This window comes from Tamandua tetradactyla, chromosome 24, assembly GCF_023851605.1.
Source record: "Tamandua tetradactyla isolate mTamTet1 chromosome 24, mTamTet1.pri, whole genome shotgun sequence".
NCBI lineage: Eukaryota > Metazoa > Chordata > Mammalia > Pilosa > Myrmecophagidae > Tamandua > Tamandua tetradactyla.
The window spans coordinates 4,261,448-4,282,159 of NC_135350.1; the positions used below are offsets into that span (position 1 = coordinate 4,261,448).

General features: G+C 34.9%; 1 long non-coding RNA gene across 1 annotated transcript; it reads left to right on the forward strand.

Annotated features, from left to right (window-relative positions):
- The first annotated feature begins 3,163 nt into the window (after nt 1-3,163).
- Nucleotides 3,164-10,038, forward strand: LOC143667998 (uncharacterized). Its single transcript, XR_013168228.1, has 3 exons — nt 3,164-3,275; nt 6,798-6,896; nt 9,911-10,038. It is a non-coding gene; the product is annotated as an uncharacterized LOC143667998 (long non-coding RNA).
- Nucleotides 10,039-20,712: the final 10,674 nt, after the last annotated feature.

Below are 20,712 nucleotides of genomic sequence, written 5' to 3' on the forward strand. Positions count from 1 at the left end.
ATACTATAAAATGACAGCTTACATTAGGGGAGAAAATATTTGGAGACCACATATCAGAATAAGGGTTATTACCCAGGATATATAAAGAAATCTTTCAAAGGATTAATATCCAGCATATATAAAGAAATCCTTCAACAAAACAGCAAAAAGACAAGTGAACCAACTAAACAGTGGATAAAAGACTTGAATAGACATCTCTTCAAAGAAGACAGACATCTGTATATCATGCAAAGATGCTTAACGTCATTAGTCATCAGGGAAATGCAAATTAAAACCACAGTGAGATACCCTTTCACAACAATTAGAATGACTGTTATTAACCACAGAAAATAATAAACGCTGAAGAGGATACAGAGAGATAGGAATACCTATTCATTGCTGGTAGCAATTTTAAATGGTACAACCACTGTGAGGGCAGTTGGACATCTCCTTTAAAAGCCCAGAATAGATCTGTCATATGGCCCAGCTATCCCACTACTAGCTGTGTACACAGAAGAATTCAAAGCAGGGGCTCAAACAGAGATTTGCACAATGCTGTTCATAGCACAATTATTCAAAATAGCCAAAAGATGGAAGCAACCCAGTTGTTCATCAGCCAATAACTAGATAAATAAAATGTGGTCTAAGCATGCAACATTGTATTATTCAGCCATTAAAAGGAATGTAATTCTGATACATGGATCAACATGTATAAACCTTCAAGACATGTTGACTAAATTAAGCTAGACACAAAATGAAAAATATTGTATTTTCTCACTGATTTGAAAAAACTTAGAATAAGGAAATTCATAGAGTCAGAATCTAGAATATAGGTTACAAGGGGACAGATTGGGTATAAGGAATAGGAAGTTAAAGTTTAAAATATAGAGGGGTCTCTTTGGAATGATGGACATGTTTTGGTAGTGAATGGTGGGATCGTAGTACCAACATTATGTACATAATTAACAGCACTGAATGTGATTGAAGAGAGAATTGTTGGACTGTATTTATGGTAAAAGGCTAAAATTAAAAAAAAATTCCATGCAATGACACTGCACAAGAAGTGTGCCTTAAATTGAAGCATGGGCTTTAATTAAAAGTATAATTATAAAAATATGCTGTTTTCTATTGTGGCAGATGTTCCACGCCGATGCAAAGCGTTGTTGTTGGTATGGTAAATGGGAATTCTGTATTTTATTCACAATTACTCTGTAAACCCACAACTCTTGTCTAGTAAAGGAAAAATAAGAAAAACAATATCACATTGGTCAAAAATATAGCGATGCCAAATTATGTATGGAACATATAATCAACTACAAAATAATATTCTTAAAAATTCTAGACAATCATATATTCATTGTTCAAAACAATTTAAATAGAGAGCATTAAGATGCTTTAAGATTATATAGTTAAAAAATTATTTTTTCAGTTTTTTATATCTGCTTTTCAGTTTCTTTAAAATGTTGACCTTTACAATGAGAACCTTGCCACATAAAACTCAATTAAAAGGCAGGTGCAATATTCTTGTAGAGTGCTGATGATTTTAAAAAATATATAAATTCTGGAATGTAGGCCAAAATTATTCTTTTGAAATAGTCTATTTTAAAATTTTCTAGTATTATAGTTGTATGATAATTAAAGTAAAACTGATATTATAAACAAGATGGTTCACTAGAAATTAATATCAAATTTAATGCATCAAAGCTATAAATAATTCCTTTTAAGAAAAAAAACGCTCATGCTTTATACACATATTTTTAATTGGTGACTATACTCATATATATATATACAATTGGTGGCCATATTCACATATAATGTGCACACGTGCATGAACACACAAACAGAGTCTTTGGACATTGATGCCAGTATCCACAGCAAAATATGTAAATGCTTGAGAAGGAGGAATAATAATTTTCAACAGCAATTCCAATAATCAACCAATCCATGACCAAAAAACAATTCCAAAATTAATTTCTTTATTTCTCAAGAAGAGTTGTCTCTATAAGCAAGTTTTAAGGTTCTGAAAGCACCTTATCTGGTCAAGATAACCCAGATCTGAGGAATTAAATATGAGGAGTTAAAGTATTCAGTAATTCCTACAACAGGGTATTTCAACTTCTGCATTCTGGCATGTTGGCCTGGTTATTCCATCTTTTTGTGGGGAGGTATACTGTGCATGATATTTTGCAGCACTCTGGTCTCATTTCCACTGGGTCACTGGATACCAGTAATAAGACCCTCTGGTGGCTATCAAAAATATCTCTAGAAATTGCCAAAAGTGCCCTGGAAATTATTTAGTTAAAACTTTTTAATTCTTCAGAAGAAAGGCAACTAAATCTCCATGGTTGAGAACTAGTATATTATGATTTTGTAAAATATACAGCTAAAGCAAGGAGATGGACATATGAGGAACAATTGGATTGAGAGCTAAATTTTCAATAGGCAAAAAAGGTACAGACAAGAAGAAAATGAAATAAAATATTTAATGCACTGAAAGAAAATAATTGACAACCTCAAATTGTATACCAAGTGAACACATCCCTCAAAAATTACGGTGAAATAAAAACAGTTCAGAAAATAAAATTTAAAATTGATTTTTATTAGCAAAAGCATAATTAAAGAAATAATAACAAAGATAATTTTTTAGTTGGAATGTAAATAATTCCAGGGGAAAACATTGAATTGCAGGACAGAATATAAGAGGCCAAGAAAGTTGCAAATTATGCATAGTTTTGAATGAATACTGACAGAGTATTAACCATACATAACAATATTAGTCTGAAAAAAATAACTAAATTGCTGAAAGCTGAAATCTTCCTGTGTGGCTATCTGAAACTGTTGTGTACCCCAGAAAAGGCCATGTTCTTTTTGTTCACTCCTGCGGGTGCAGACCTGTTGTAGGTGGGAACTTTCGGTTAAGTTATTTCAATTGAGATGTGATCCACCCATTCAAGGCGGCTCTTACTCCCCTTACAGGAGTCCTTGAGAAGATAAAACGGAAAAGCCATGAGAGCTTAGAGAAGCCCCAGAGAATCTAAGAGATGTGTTTAGTCTGCCAAAGCTGACAGAATGCAATACGCCACAGCTGGATTAGCTTTTAATAAGGGGAATTATTTAGTTAAAACTTGGTAATTCTTCAGAGGAAAGGCAGCTATCTTTCATCTGAGGTTCTCTCTGTTACATGGGAAGGCATACTGCGATGTCTGTTGACCTTCTCTCCTGGCTTATGAGTCCCCGTGGCTGTCCCTGGAGTGATTCTTTTCTGAATCTCCAAATTTCTGGCTGAGCTGCAAATGGTGAGTATGCTGAGCTGCTTGGACTCAGCTGCACTGAGCTAGCTACCTTCTGACATCTCTCTTTAAAGCCCCAGCTAATTAAGTTAAACCTCACTCATTGAGAAAGGTAGTCCCCTTAGCTAACTATAAATGTAATCAGCCATAGATGAATTTCACATACTGATGATTTTAAGTTCACAGAAACAGAACAACAGGCATCATCCCCGAGCCAAGTTGACACCTAAACCTAAATAACACAAGATGAAATTCAGAGAAGCTCATAGAAAGAAGCCCCAGAAAAGCTGACAGACAAGCATACACCCACCTAAGCTAAGAGAGGAAGCAACTGAAATTGGAAGTTGAAAGCAATGAAAACCGGGAAAGAAGGATCAGCAGATACTGGCCATGTGCCTTCCCATGTGACAGAGGTGTCCCAGATGCCACCAGCCAGTCTTCAGAATCCAGGTATCATTCTATTGATGCCTTGAGTTGGACATTTTCACATAGGAACTGAAAATTTTAAGTTAATGAATCCCCATTGTAAAAGCCAACTCATACCTGGTATATTGCATTCCAGCAGCTATAAGCAAACAAAAACATCTTCTCTCTCTTTCAATATATACATATATTAGATGACATTAAAGTACATAAGATATAGATAGATATAGCTATAGATACCGATATAGATATAGATATAAATGTGGATATGTTTAAAGTGTTCTTTGAAGAAATCAATCACAATAATCTTTCCATTAACCTTCAATAATTCAACAGTGTCCATTGTAAGTGAAGTAATCCACTAAAAGAATAGTCAGAGAATGTATACAAAGGAAAAAATGGACTAATAGTAATAATTTGATTACTCAAAAAAAAAAAGCAAGAAAAGAGAGAGAAAGACAATGAAAGGCATAGGTCAAATAAAAACCAAATAGAGAAATGTCAGAAATAAATTCAATTACATCAATAATTATATTAAAACTAAATGAACCAATAGCTCTTTTGAAAGACTAAGATTGTTTCTAAAAGCTGTTACAGTATATATAGCTTCAAAGAGAAAGATATCAAATATAAAAAAACACAAATATTGATAGTAAATTGACAGAAAGGATTGGCCAGGAAGCATTAATCAAAGAACAGCTGATTCATGTATAATATTATCAGGCAAAAAGTACCACTAGGCATACAGAGAGTCATTTCACAGTGATGAAAAGGTAAAAGCTACAAGGAGATTTCTCAAATCTCAATTTGTGTGCATCTAATAGCATGATTTTAAAATACGAAAAACTAAAAGACAAATAAAAAATTCATAATCACAGTGGGGACACTTTAATATACTTCCTTCAGTAGGAGATAAAAAAGACAAAAAGTCCTAGGATGAAAAAGATCTGAGAAATACAATGAAAGTATATAGAGAAGTTTTTTTCTTCTAGCTCCCAATAGTTTACAGTTTCTGTTTGTTAAAGCTCCCAGGATGCAATATAACAGAAATGGAGTGGCTTTTACAATAAAGATTTATTAGTTAACAAATTTAGAGATTTAAGACCATGAGAATGGCCAGATTAAAGCATGAAAATGTCATCTTCTCTGAAAACAGACTGCCAGCATCTAGGACACCTCCTCCAGAGGTTTCTCTCTGTCTAAGTTCTCTGGGTTTTTCTGTCTTTTATCCTCTGTTCTGGTTTGCTAGCCGCTGAAATACAACATACCAGAAACAGAATGTCTTTTCAAAAGGGGAATTTAAAAACTTATAATTATAAAAGTATAAAAATATAACATAATTTTTATGTTACTAGTTGACAGTTCTAAGGCCGAGAAAATGTCCCAATTAAAGCAAGGCTATAAAAATCTCCAAATGAAGGCACCCAGAAGAGGTTCTCTTCACTGAAGAAAGGTTGATGGGCTCAGCGTTTCTCTCTCAACTGGAAAGGCAGGTGGCAAACATGGTGACAGCCTGCTAGCTTTCTTTCCCAGCTTCTTGTTTCATGAAGCTCCTGCAGGGGTGTTCCTCCTTCTTCATATCCAAAGGTTGCTGGCTGGCGGACTCGGTGGTTCCCTCAGCCTCATGGCGCTGCTGGACTTTGCTGTGGCTTTCTCGTGGCTCTAAAATGGGACTCTCTCCACAATGTTTCCTCCCTTAAAGGAGTCACAAATCCATCAAAGCTGTCTGACAAAAGTTACCACCCGCAATTGGGTGGGTCACATCTCCTTGGGAACCATCAAAATGTCCCCAGCCGGCAATATTGACTGAGGATTGAAGGACATGGCTTCTCTGGGGTCCACCACAGATTCAAAGTGGCACATCCCCTCACAAAGGACACCAGTAAAAGGAATAACATCCACCTCGAGTGGGTTGGGTCACATCTCAATTGAAATAACCTAACGAAAAGATCCCACATATAATCGGCCTGCACTCATAGGAATGCATTAAAAGAACATGGCATTTTCTGAGGTATGTAACTGCTTCAAGCCAACACAGTTAGCTTGTTCATCCTTTATGTGATGGACAGAAGAAAATCAGGAAAATTTAAGTACATAAAGACTTTCTGCCAGATAAAGAAGAAACTGGCCTACCTCTTAATACCTTTTAAGAGAAACTCACAGCAAAGAGAAAAGACTGGTGATAACATAGGAATCAATGAAATAGTTTATATCTTAAGCATAAAGTAAAGCAAATTATTAATTAATTTTGGAAATTATTGTAATAGACCTTTTTACCTGGCCTTTAGAAGGATAAAAAACTTTTAACTTGAAATCAATAAAAAAAACACACAAAAAATCATTTGTATGAATTAGAAAAATTGTTTCAAGCTTACAATGAAAATAATAACTAAAATAAATGTAAATAATATAAGGTAAAATCCCCATAGAAGAGAAAATAATGCAGGTTTATCAATTATAAGAAGTACATTTAAAATGTTTAGCAAACATAATATGAATATTTAAATAATCATGCAAATTGATTGTTGGATAATCACAATGTGTGGGTATAATAAAAATATAATTATATTTTATCTCTCACTGCCCTTTTAAAAACTTATTAAATGGGGATTCTTATTCTATGTCACTGGTAGAATATTCTGTTCATATCTATACTCAATTTAATCCATAAAACATAGCCTCATTTCAGAAATTAAAAATGCCCAATTAAATATATTATCTGTGGATTTTTGCTCTAGCATACCATCTGCAGCTAGCACCGTTCAACTGTAGGTGGCACTGACTTACCTTCTGGGGAAAAGAGTGTGCTTGGTTCTTGCTCTTCATTGATAAACATGTGGTACTTGATAGTTGTAGTGGAAATTCTTTCTCTTTCGGTGTCTTTGCTCTCCTGCTGCCAGCCACTTAAGCTTTACTTTATTAGCTTAAAAGTCAGGTACCAATTCATGGTTTCCTTAAATTGCCATAATTTTGTATATGAAGATAAGATAATAAAATAGTCTTTGAGATGCATGAATTAACATGTCATTTTGCTCATGTGCTGCTCACTATAAATGAATGAATGGATGAATGTATGCCATTTTAAAAAGCCTTTTCCATAACCAGGAAGAAAAGCTTGTCGGAAGTTGATCAAATAAAGCTAAGAGGAGCCCATTATGGAAATACAACTGGGAAATTGCAAAAAAAAATTGGCGGAAAAAAATGGTAAGTATACTTTTTGGTCTTACGTTAATTCATCTCTACCTGCCTCAGTTACCTATTTTGAAAAACGAGGGTTATAATAGCACCTACTTTATAGGATAGATCAAAAATTAAATGAGTCAACCCATGTATGGCAGATATCGTTATTGGATATACTTTGCATCCATCTTTCCATTCTCTCTGTTTAGAAGACTTGCAACCTTGTTGGAAGCAGTACAGTGCCAGGAAACTTTTTCAGACTGCTCTTCCACAAATAATACCAATTTGATACCTGGCAGACTGAACGTTCCTTAAGATTATGGGGAAAAAAAGTCAAGCCTCAAAAAAGATGAAATAGGCACCAACACTGGAGTGCCTAACTGAAATTATCTTTGTATTCTTTAGTGTACTTAAGCCACTCCAGATTTGGTTTTCTGTTTTGGATAATGAACCCAATCCTTAACAGATGCTACATGTAAACCATCTGGAGCAGTTGCTTCTTTTAGTAAGTTCTTCATAATGTTAAGTCTTAATAAGTTTTGAGAAAAAAATCAAAGCAAAACTGAGCAGTTGAATTTAGACTCAGAATCTATGAGTTTTCCAAGATTTTTAACCACTTGGCTGAATAAAATAATGGAAGTGTTCGGTATGAAATTTTAGAAGGCTAACTTTTCAACATAAGAATGAGGGGAAAACAAAGTATTGAAGCAAAAAAAATGCCAAATAAAATATTTATTTATAATTAATTAATAAAAAGTTATATAATTACAACACAGTAAAATACAAATACCATTAATTTCTAGAATTCTAATGATCTTAGAATTTTATTTATATAGGCACACATGGGGTATCCAATGTTTAATGACTGTAAAATTTACTTAAGCAATTATTTCTTGTGTGTATTTTTTTAACACAAAAAATGTGGATAGTGGGATAATTTCCAAGCTAGTAACTTCAGGAATTGTTTGATACAACTTCCCTGAAAGACAATGCCATTTAATCTTCTTGAATATTAATTTGTACTACCGCAGCTAAAGAAAGTATGTGGACATATGAATTAATAAAACAGCAAGTTAATGTAATGTTCTCTCCGTTTTATGTACGCAATTTAACCTAGTTTTAATTTTTTTTCTTTCCTTTCTACATTTCAGAATTTTATTTCTAGTTCATCAAATATTTGCCTCTGGTAGCAGGTATTTTGGCTTATTTCCTTGAGAGTCCTCTACCAAGGATAAAAGTAGATCAATGCTAAATCTTTCCAGAAATTGGGATAATGGCAATTCTGTCAAACCATTGTCACTCTAAATTTACAGCTTGGTAACTAATAATCTGAAGTATCTGATAATGCTAAACTGGGTTTATATGTAATGATTTCTTTTTGTACAGGAGAAGAAAACCGATAATGCCATCATACTTTGTGCTACTTTACAAATGGTTAAAAAAAGAGCACTCAGAATTCCCGAGTGGCTTCTTGAAGCACAGTGCAGAGATGGGTCATTTTGTCATTCAGGCAGTCAAGTGTGCAAAGTAATGAAGCAGATAGAAAGGCGCACAAGTCTGCCTAATTTTACCACTAATCCTTTCTTCAATAATCTCCTGGGTGATTTCCTTCATTTGAGTTGCTCTAAATTCTCAGGAGCCTAACACTTCTCAGCCTGTGGTTATAAGCAGATAAATATACCTGACACTTTAGAAGGAATAAAGCTGCAGCCTCAGGTTTCTTTTATGTACCTCAAGCCTTATTTTCCATGCAATGTTTGAAATAGGCAATAGAGGTGATAAAGTAGCAATTGGTTAGATTATATACTAAGTAGAAAATTCTCAAGAAGGTCAGTATTATTAAAAGTGAATTTATAAGCAGGGATAAGAACAAAAATTGGTTTTGTTGCTGAGGGGATGCTGACCTTGACTATAGATGATTATAGATTAGCCAGGAGTTCACACTAAAAAAGGCAATTTGTGCAGACCATTTGTGTTTTTTTTACACCATTATCACAGCAATAACCCCAGCAAACTGAAATAGCAAATTTCTAATACTTCAAGGTCAGAGAATTTCCCTTTGCATAAATGCAGAAATACCTATGGAACAACTGTTTTACAAAGAGGTCTTGTATCTGAAACACAGAGGCTAAACTGAAAAGCAATACAGATGATAAGTTGCTGATTAGTCATATTAGAAATGAATATATCCAGTTTGCTAAAAAATTCTATAAAAGAACATTATTTTCATTAATAATTCCATAGCTAAAGGTTTAGATAAATACCATTATGTTGTTTAAAAAAATTAAAATACTTTTACATAATGAAAATCAAAAAGAATAATTTTGTTTCTTTTGTTGTTGTTGTTTCATTTTTATCCCCAGAAAAAGTGTTATACTTGATTATTTCCATATTTACGTCATCAGTGTGATGAGTATCAATGAATAGTTAATCACATTGTTATCAATATTTGCATACAATTTCATCTTTACTTGAAACACTTTAAATGACTTGCTGCAATTCCTTGAATCTCTCCCCTCATCTCCATCTGTTAGCACCTTCTAAATTGGAGTCAATAGTAGTGTGTGAATACATACGCTTTATATATTTACATGCATAGACTTGACTACTCCCTTGACTGCTCTCTTTCCATCGATTTGAAGAACATGATGCCCTCAAGGGGCAGAGAGGTTTTCTGAACCACAGTAGAGAATGTGTGATTCTACTGTCCTCAATAGGTGATACCTGATTAGAGCAGCCATCACAGCTACTTCTTAAACATCCTCAAGTGTCAACTTGGCCAGGTGATGGTGCCCAGTTGTTAGGTCAGGCAAGCTCTGGCCTAACCATTACTGCAAGGATATTTCATGGCTGGTTGATCAACCAGAAGGCTGATTTATTAAATCAGTCAGATGATTGCATCTGTGGGTGATTGTATTTATGATCAACTAAGGGTATGTCTTCTGCATCTAGAGAATCCAGTCAGCTGGATTTTTAAGCCAGTCAGTCGAAGACTTAAAGGAGAAGATAAATTTTCATTTATTTTTTCTTTTTTTCAGCCAGCCAGCTTCTCTTGTGGAGTTCGTCAAGGATCTTCATTGGCGGTTCCAGCCTCATGGACTATATTACAGATTTTGAACTCTTGAATCCCCATGGTTGTATGAAACACTTTTTTATAAATCTAATATTTACCAATATCTCCTGTTGCTACTGTTCCTCTAGAGTATCCTAAGTAATACAACTTGGTGTTGGGAGTGGTTCTTGAGAAATTGAATTTTTAAAATGGGTTTTCACAATTGATTGTCTACTCTGATTAGAGTCAAAGGCACTGATGACTCTATTCTCAGTGATCAAGATGGCACTGACAGTCCGTGGCATGAGTTGGCAATAGAAATCCAAAAAATATGACCATTTGATTCTCCTAATCGTATTCTTATATGAGACAAGTCTTTGGGTGACAATGTTTTTGACAAATTAACAAAGTTTTGTAGAGTTAAGAGGTATAAGGATTTGACTGGTTTTTATTAGATATGCTGGATACAGTTGTGAGAGAAAGGGATGAGCTGAAGGCTTCTAATTTGCAACTTAAATGCTATATGAAAGATATGAAAGTTTCTATGTGTGCCCTGAAAGAAAATCTTATATATTGTGGTCACAGACCTGAGATCTCTTAAAACCAGACCTGGAGTCTCATTGTGCAAATTACAGATTTACAGCACAAACTAAATTCTCAACCTTGCACTATTTCAGCTATTAAAGTAAGAATTTTGATTGGAAAAGAGTGGGATCCCAAAACTTGGAAAGGGATATGAGTTGATATTGATGACAGTGGGAACATGGAAAACCTGGATTCTGCTGAGTTTGCTAGATAGTCCTACAATGGTCTGTCCTGAGGAGCAGCCACCCCCCGCTACCTCCAGCCTGCCTTGAGGAAACAGCCACCCAACCTCCAACCTGCCCTAAGAATACAGCTACCCAACCTCTACCCTGCCATGAGGAGATGGCTTCTCAACCTCCAGTAGGCCCTAAGAAATCTGCCATCCAACATCCATCTGGCAAAACTGTAACTACCTCCCCTAGAGAAACAGCCCCCACTCCTCTGTCTGGAGCAATTAATCCTTTTCCCCAGATGAAATTGCAATAGAATGTCCTGAGGTAATTGGCTTGGAAGACATTTCTAATTATTTTCATGACCCATCCCCACCACTTGTCTCTTCTTAAAGACCTATAACTAGACTAATGTCCCTTCAGGCCCTGAAAAGTGAGGTACAAAGTGTAACCCATGAAGAGGTAAGCTATACTCCAAAAAACTGTGTAAGTTTTCCAACTTATGTAAAGAGAAATCAGGGAAATATGTGGTAATGGTTATTAAGGGTGTGGGATAATGGTGGAAGGAATATTAAGTTGGATCAAGGTGGATTTATTGATAAGCAGAGATTTGGCATTCAATGTTATAGTTCAAGAGGTTAGGAAGGGTGCTAACACTTTGGTTGGTCAGTTGGTTTAAACACGGATCAAAATGTGGCAGACATTACCTGAGGCTGAAAAGCCAGAACTGCCCTGGTAAGATATAGATTAAGAATCCAAAGATTTGAATGTTAGAGTGGATTTATCATGGAACACTGCCCACACACCCCAGGAATGTCCAGAGAGCACACCTTTTGCCAGGACTTTGAGGAATAAATATGTGAGAGAAGCTCCATTATCCTTGAAGAGTTCTATAGTTGCCCTTCTCTGTAGGTCAGACATTACTGTGGGAACAACTGTCACTGAGCTGAAATCCTGAAACACAATGGGGATGAGCAAATTCCAAATCGGCAGAAGCCACATGGCAATAGTTAATTGTAATAGACAAAGTGGCTGTGGCTACCATAATGGACAGCAGACTCAAAGCAGCAATCAAAATAATCTGACTTGCAGTAGATCCCAGGGTACCCTAAGGTGATCTGCCTGCTACCTGGTGGCAGGTTGATTACATGGGACCACTTCAATCATTGATGGGGCCGTGGTATGGTCTAGCTGGAATGGGCATACACTATAGATATGAGTGTTCCTTCTTTACATGTAATGCTTCTTCCAAAACTACCTTCTTTGGACTTACAGAATGCCTTATTCATCTATATAGCATTCCACACAGCATTGATTCTGGACAAAAACCCAACTTCACAGCAAATGAAGTGCAGGAATGGGCACATGCTCACGGGATTCTCTGGTCATGCCATGTTCCCCATCATTTAAGGCAGCTGGGTTGATAAAATGGTGGAATGGTCTTTCAAAGACACAATCACAGTGCTAACTAGGTGGCAACACCTTGTAGGATTGGGGCAGTGTTCCCCAGGAGGCTGTGTATGCTCTGAATCATCATCTGCTCTGTGCCACTCTTTCTCCTATGGCCAGGATTCAAAGGTCCAGGAGTTAAGGGATGGAAATGGGAGTGGCACCACTCACCAACATCCTTAGTGATCCACTAGAAAACATTTGTTGCTTCCTGTCCCGGAAACCTGAAGCTCTGTTGATCTACACAGGTCTTAGTTCCAAAAGGAATTGTGCTCTTACCGGGAGACACAACAATGATTCCATCGAACATTAGGACTGCCACCTGACCACTTTTGATTTCTTATGCCATTGAATCAACATGCAAAGAGGAAGATTACTACATACTTGTTGGGTGATTGATCCCAAGGAGAAATAGGAATGCAACCATGCAATGGTGGTAAAGAAGAGTTTTCCTGGAATACAAAAGACCCCCTAAAGCATCTCTTAGAACTACCATGCCTTGTGGTCAGTGTTAATGAAATCTGCAGCAATGCAATCTAGGCAGGATTATCAATTTTCCAGAAACTTCAAGAATGAAGGTTTGGGTCACCCCACCAAGCAAAGAACCTTAGCCAGCTGAAGTGTTTGCTGAGGGCAAAGGGAGCATGTAATGGGTAGTGGAAGAAGGTAGTGATAAGTATGAACTACAACCACATGACCAGTGACAGAAATGAGGACTGCAATGGTATGAGTATTTCCTCTTTCTTTTATAAATATTTTTGTATTTGTACCTAAAGAAAATATCTTGTTTTCTTCTTATCATTTGAAATAAATTGTATTGTTCCTGTTATAGTATTTAAGTTTTAGGATATCAAGGGAAGAGTAAATGTCACCTAAGGGCTTACACCCTATTCTGGGGAAATTTAATGGATTTCCAGTTGTATCCAGAATTGTTGAATATTTTTAAGTGAAAGATATGTCTGCTGTTATGTTCTATTTAGAGATCAATGATTTAAAGTGATGCATATAGCTGCCAGATTTGAAAAGGGGTGGTGTGTGATGGTTACTTTGAGGTGTCGACTTGGCTCTGTGATGGTGCCCAGATGTCTGGACAGGCAAGCACTGGCCTAACAGCTACTGCAGGATATTTCATGACTGGCTGATACACCAGAAGGCTTGTTTATTACATCATCAGTCAGTTGATTGTATCTGTGGCTGATTGTGTCTATGATCAACTATATTCAATTCCACCCAAAGAGAATGCAACCAGTTGGATTTAATCCAGTCAATTGAAGAGTTTTAAGGGAAAATAGAGAAGTTTCATTTTTTCTTTTCTTCAGCCAGCCAGCCTTTCCTGTGGAGTTCAGCTAGAACCTTCATTGGAGTTTCCAGCCATTTGGACTCCCTTTGGATTTTGAATTTTTGCATCACCACAACAGCCAGACTTTCCTGTGTAGTTCATGAAGGCTCTTCATCAGAGTTGCCAGCTTGTGGTCTGCCCAATGGATTCTGGAACTCTTGGATCCCCAAGTTTGCATGAGACACTTTCTAAAATCTCCTATTTACAGATTGATTCCTGTTGGTTCTCTTTCTCTAGAGAAGAACACTGACTAATAAACTGCCTTTTAATGAGAAAATGCATTTACAAGAAAAGTGTTGCAATGATTAATCTTCTCTGGAAGAGATCTAGCTGAATGCTGTTGTATAATAGAGCAAGCAAAATATCAGTGGTGTAAATGATTTCCTCATTTATTTAGATGTTTTCAGGCATCTGTTATATATTAGCACTGGATGAAATATTGTGGATACTACAACAAATAATGTGATCTGGTGACTTGTCCCATACAACATTCTGCATTCATAGGTAGATGTACTATAAATCATCCATGAACAAGGTTTATGAATATATATGTATATATATATATGCATATGTATTATATATACACACACTCAGTTTTAGATGCTATTGTTTTGAGCCTCAAAGTTCATGGTTTCTGGTTGCACTGTATTTTCTTAAAAGTTTTGGTGTCTTTCCTGTGCATACTAAGATTCTAATTTTAAAATGCCTCAATAAAACATTAACCTTATACAATTAAAGAAGCTGATAGCAAGGTTACACAAATGCACACAACAAATCCAGATATTCTGTAGAATTTCATTTATCCAGCATACTAGGATATTTCCTGCTCACTTTTATAATGGACAGCCTCACTTTTCCGAGACTTACTGCAATGAAAGTTGTATCTTTCTTGCATAACCATCTGATGTTTATCAGACTACTCTCCTGGAGGCTGTCGTGTTAAGTAGTGCTGTGGGCACCCAGGATCCTTCCATCCTGGGATTTCTCAGCGCCTTGAGAGAATTCACCAGAGGATGCTTTGCTTTCTGACAGCCAAAAAACAAAATCCATGTAGAATCATGCGCAGTGTTTTAGGGCCTGTGTAGACTTAAGCATGAGGCCCCAACCTAACTGTAGTCAATGAAGTCTTGTGCTTACAGTGAGATGAAACAGGAATGCTATGTCAATGTCTTGCACAGCTGAGACATTTTGTGGCAAGAATTATGTGTGGCTACACATAAATAAATGACGATATGAAAGAAAATCCTTTGGAATATGAAATTAAATGTAGTCATTAATTTCTGTAAGAAGATTATGCTAAAAATATATAAAAGATAAATTGTCTCATAGAATGCTTATGTTGAGGAAAACTGGTGTTAAGGATCTCTGAAAACTGTAGTGCTCATTTATTTTTAGATTTGATTGAAAAAAGCTGCATTGAACAATTAATCTCTATGAGACCCCAAATTATGGATGTGTATTAGGAGAAGCTATTTTGCTTTTAAAAATATCTTACACAGCAAGATATTTGTTACACAGCAGGTAACAATTTAATGCTTACAATTTGCAAGGCTCAAATTAAAATAATTTCTTCTTTTAAAATTAAAAGGAATAACATCTCTTTTATTAACAACCAAATAGCTTTTTATAATAATAAGAGTAAGCATAGATATAATCTTCTTTATCTTTATAGTTATATGGTAACATGAAAGAAAATTGAAATTACTCTATACTGACATTTTCTAAAATATTTGATCTTTTAAAATTGTCATGAATCAGGGAAATATAGCCAAATAGTGGATATCATAGTAATATAATTTATAGGTTAACATTTCTGCTCTTCTAATAATCATATTCTTTTATAAAATGTGATTAAATTAACATTTTACCTTGGTTACATCTAGACTAAGCTGGGTGATGGTCATATGAGGGGGCAATAGTATGTTTCACAAAATCATTTTAATTATCTTTCTATTTATGAAGAATTAGAAAATGGTAGATCTTAAAATTTTGTAATCAATGGAATTTTTGCATCTTGGTTTAAATTTTTATGCCACCAATGGTACTATTCAAATATAATATGGAAATGTATTCTACTGTCATGCACTTAGAAAATAGATTTTCTGAGTGTGAGTAATGAAAATATTTATAATATATATTTATACCCATAACTGGTAGAAAATGCATAAGCCAAACTACTAAAGGCAATTTTTTTCTTAAAAATAATATTATTTTTGTTAAAATCCTTGTATAGATAATTATTCTTTTGCTACTTTAATAATTGCATAATCAATAATTGGAATATGTCTTCTATAAAGATGCTGTTAACTTATGTAATCATAGAATAGGACCATTAACCCCATAATCATTGATGAATTTATTGACAATCTTGTTCATTTAAAACTCCTTCTCCTTCTCCTTCTCAGAAGTATAGGAAATGCATTTTCTTTCCTGATAAGATACTCCAGGCCTTTTTTGATGAAATTTTCCTGCCCCTCATCTGAATTCAATCATTCATCCAAGAAACAGTAATTAAATGTATTGGGAAAATAGAGGAAGAGAAAGAAATCTGGGTGTCTGTGATACTCACTGTTACTGCGTCATTGTTCTTAGCCCCTTTATGAAGACAGAAATAGTTTTTGAAGGAATACAATATGAGTTTCAATTTTTAAATTAAAAGATATAATTTATCTCTTCTGATTTTTTAATTTTTACTTCTTTGTTCTAATGTTGAAAATATTGTTTGGTTTCCAATAATATTAACAAAACTATTTATTTGTTCTCTCCAATTTTCATATAATTTGAGTAACAATATCAACATCATTATTCACAATAGAATTACTGAAATTATTTGAATATTTCTATAATTATTTAAATATTTTTAGTGTGTATTTGAATGTGTGAAGACAGTGCATACATTCTGCTCATTCCTTATTCATACTTCATCAACATTGTAGAGTCAAATAAATGTGATTTAAAAACACTTGAAAGGGTGGGCCGCAGTGGCTCAGCATGCAGAGTTCTCGCCTGCCATGCCGGAGACCCAGGTTCAATTCCTGGTGCCTGCCGATGCAAAAACAAAAACAAACAAACAAAAAACACCTGAAATAATCCCTTTCTGTAGTTGCCACTAATTCAATAAAAAGTCAGATTCATTTTCATCATATATATTTTTTTAATTTTAAGAATTGCATCAGTTTAATTTAATTTTATAGGACATTAAACCAGTTATACATTTTATAGTAAAACCTATAGTATAACAAGAGTTACCTCACAGAGGTTCTACTTTTATTTACAGTCCCTCTATTCTATTTCACTCCCTCCTTGAATAAAGCAACATTTTGTTTGTTTGTTTGAATTTTCCTTCTGTATTAATAAACTGTAAGTCAGTTTCTTCCTTATATTGTATTTTTTTCTTAAAAACATTGTAAAGTTCTGTAAACATTATTTTACACTTACTTTTTTCAGTTAATAATGCATTCTTGAAATGACTCCATAGTAGAGAAATATTATTCATTGCTTTATAAAGCTATAATGTAATATTGAAAATATTTTGCATGAGTGACTTGAACTGGAAAACTAAACAAATCTATTGTTCCATTTGTTTGTTTGTTTGTTTGCATGAGCAGGCACTGAGAATTGTGCTCCATTTGTTTTTGAGCATCGAAGAGGGAATTCTTTATTTAAGCCATGCAAAAATCATGTACAACAATGAATCTTCAAGCTGATTCAGAAATTCATGCAAAACATGGGAAGAAGCTGAAAATTGTCATAGCAAATAAAAAGAAAAAGCATAAGTCAAGTAATGCAAAATGCCCCTAACCATGAACAACTAAGCTTATTATCTTAAGTTTGAATTTCTTTTTGTGCTTGGTTCATGTGGGAAGCGGAGTATTGTAGAGTTTGGAGAGCTTACCAGTACACTAATCAGAATAAAAATCAATGATATGAGGTGAGATATCTCCCATTCTTTTTTCTTTAAGGTTTTTTTTTCTTGTTAAATATAACATAATTACAGAAAAAGAAAGAAAAAACAATGATTTTCAAAGTACACTCAGCAAGTAGTTAGAGAACAGATTTCAGAGTTTGTTTGGAGTTATCATTCCACTTTTTCAGATTTTTCCTTCTAGCTACTCCAAAACACTGGAGGCTAGAAGAAATGTGTTTTTTTCTTTTTGTGTGTGTGAAAAATATATGTGAAAAAAGCAATAAATTTCAAAGCATAGGGCAACAATTAGTTGTAGAACAGATTTCAGTTTGATATGGGCTACAATTCCACAATTTTAGGTTTTTACTTCCAGTTGCTCTATAATACTGGAGTATAAAAGAAATACAATGTAATATAATTCACAAATCATACTCATTTGTTAAACCCTATCTTCTCTGTGTATCTCCACCATCACATTTGATCTTTCTCCCACTCTTTAGGGATATTTGGGCTATGCCCATTTTAACTTTTTCATGTTAGAAGGGGCTGTCAATAACACAGGATAAGGGAATGCAACTAGTTTATATTCTGGAGAGGATGGGACCTCTGCATTTCTGCATTTTAGGACTTATCTGGTCCAGGGACCAATCTGGAGGTTGTAGGTTTCTGGAAAGTTACCCTAGTGCATGGAAACTTTGTGGAATTTTAGATAACACTGTAGGGATTCTTTAGGATTGCCTGGAATGGTTTAGATTGGGATTTGACAAGTTAAGGTCAGTAGCAATGTTGAACTGGAGATTGAAGAAGAGTGACCTCCAGAATAGTCTCTCAAATCTATCTGAACTCTTTCAGCCACTGATACCTTATTTGTTACCTTAATTTTCCCCTTTTTTGGTCAGGATGACATTGTTGATTCCACAGTGCCAGGACCAGATTCATACCTAGGAGTCATTTCCCAAGCTGCCAGAGACACTTTCATCCCTGGATGTCATGTCCCACATAGGGGGAGGGCGCTGATTTCTTTTGCAGAGTTGGGCTTAGAGAGAGTGAGGCCACATCTGAACAACAAAAGAGGTCCCCCAGAAGTAACTCTTAGGGATACCTATAGGTAGGCTATGCTTCTCCACTACAAACATAAACCTCAAGATCAAGGGCTCGACCTATTGATTTGGGTGCCCCTAATGTTTGACAGAATATCAGGGGTTTCCCTGGTGGTAAAGTTTAATAGTTCCATATTTTTTCTCCCATCCCTCAAAGGACTTTGCCAACACATTTTTATTATCTGCTTAATATACTCTCTTATTATCTGCTTAATATACTAACAAGAATGAGAGCCTTTAATCCTGCATAATCAATGTAATATTTTGGAATGTTTGATTAATTCCCCTGTGAAGGCTTCTGGTCCTAGGCTTTTCTTTGCAGGAAAACTTGATGATTGATTAAATCTTTTTACTTGTGATTGGTTTGTTGAGCTCTTCTATTTCTTCTTGAGTCAGTGTAGCATGCTTTGATGTTTCCAGAAATTTGTCCATTTCATCTAAGTTGTCTAGTTTGTTGGTATATAGTTGTCTATAGTATCTTCTTACAATTTTTTTTTACTTCTTCAGGGTCTGTGATAATGAACCCCCTATCATTTCTGATTTTGTTCATTTGCATCCTTTCACTTTTTTCTTTGTCAGCCTTGCTAGTGGCCCATTGCTTTAATTGATTTTCTCAATCAAAGAACCAACTTTTGCTTTTATTGATTCTTTCTATTCTTCTGTTCACCTATTTATTTAGCTCAGCTTTAATCTTTGTTATTTCTCTTTTCCTATTTGCTTTGGGGTTAGTTTGTTGTTCTTTCTCAAGTTCCTCCAGGTGAGCAGTTAAGTCCTAGATTTTTGCTCATTCTTCTTTTTAAATATAGGCTTTTAGGGCAATAAACTTCCCTTTTAGCATACTCTTTGCCACATTCCCAAAATATTGTTAAGCTGTGTTCTCATTTTCATTCATCTCCAGATAGCTACCTATTTATCTAGCAATTTCTTCTTTAACCCACTGGTTGTTTAAGAATGTGCTATTTAATCTTCATATATTTGTGAATGTTCTCATTCTTTGGTGGTTACTAATTTCCAGCTTCATTCTGTTGTGATCAGAAAAAGGACTGTGAATAATTTCAATGTTCTTAAATTTATAAAGACTTGTTTTTTGCCCCAGCATATGATCTATCCCAGAGAATGTTCCATGAGTACTGGAGAAGAATGTATATCCTGGTGTTTTGGGGCGTAGTGACCTACATATGTCTGTTAGGTCTAATTTATTTTTCAAATTGTTTAAATTCTCTATTTCCTTCCTGAACCTCTGTCTGGTTGTTTCATCTAGAGAGGAGAGTAGTATATTGAAGTCAACAACTATTATTGTTGAGACATCTATCACTTCCTTCAGTTTTGCCAATGTTTGTCTCATGTACTTTGCAGCTTCTTGATTAGGAGCATAAACATTTATGGTTGTTATTTTTTCTTGCTGAATTGTCCCTTTTATTAATGTATAGTGTACTTCTTTGACTTTTATGATGTCTTTGCATTCAGAGTCCATCTTGCTTGATATTATTTTAGCTACTCTATCTTTTTTTTATTACAACTTGTGTGGAACATATTTTTCCATTCTTTCATCTTCAGTCTATTTTTATCTTTATGTCTAAAATGAATCTCTTATAAGAAGCACATGTATAGTTAGATTATAATTCTTAATCCATTCTGCCTATATGCATCTTTTAATCGGTAGGCTTAGTCTGTTAATATTCAAACCTCTCGAATTCACCATTTCATCTTTTTTAATTTTATTTTTCAGATCTATATATTCTTTTCCCTCATTCTCTTTTAACACATAACTTACCCTTACTGTACTCTTCAATTCTGTAACCTCCTCCAGACCTTCCGCCTCTCTCTTTTTTTCAGCCAACAGAACTCCCTTTAGAATTTCTTGTAATTCTTGTAACTCTTGTTGACAAATTCTTTCAGCATTTGTTTTTCTGTGAAAATTTTAAACTCTCCCTCAGTTTTGAAGTCCAATTTGTCTGGGTACAGAACTCTTGGCTGGAAGTCTTTGTCTTTCAGGATCTTAAATAGATCATACCACTGCCTTCTCACCTCCATAGTGCCAGTTGAGTACTCTGAATGCAGTTTTATATGGTTTCCCTTGTATGTAGTAGATTATTTTTCTCTTGCTGCTTTCAGGATTTTCTGCTTCTCTTCAATATTTAGCCTACTGGTTAGGATATTACTTTGGGCAGGCTTATTTGGGAGCTTCTTTGTTTTAGCAGGGTTCTAGCAAGGGCACTCATATACCCTTGACTTAAG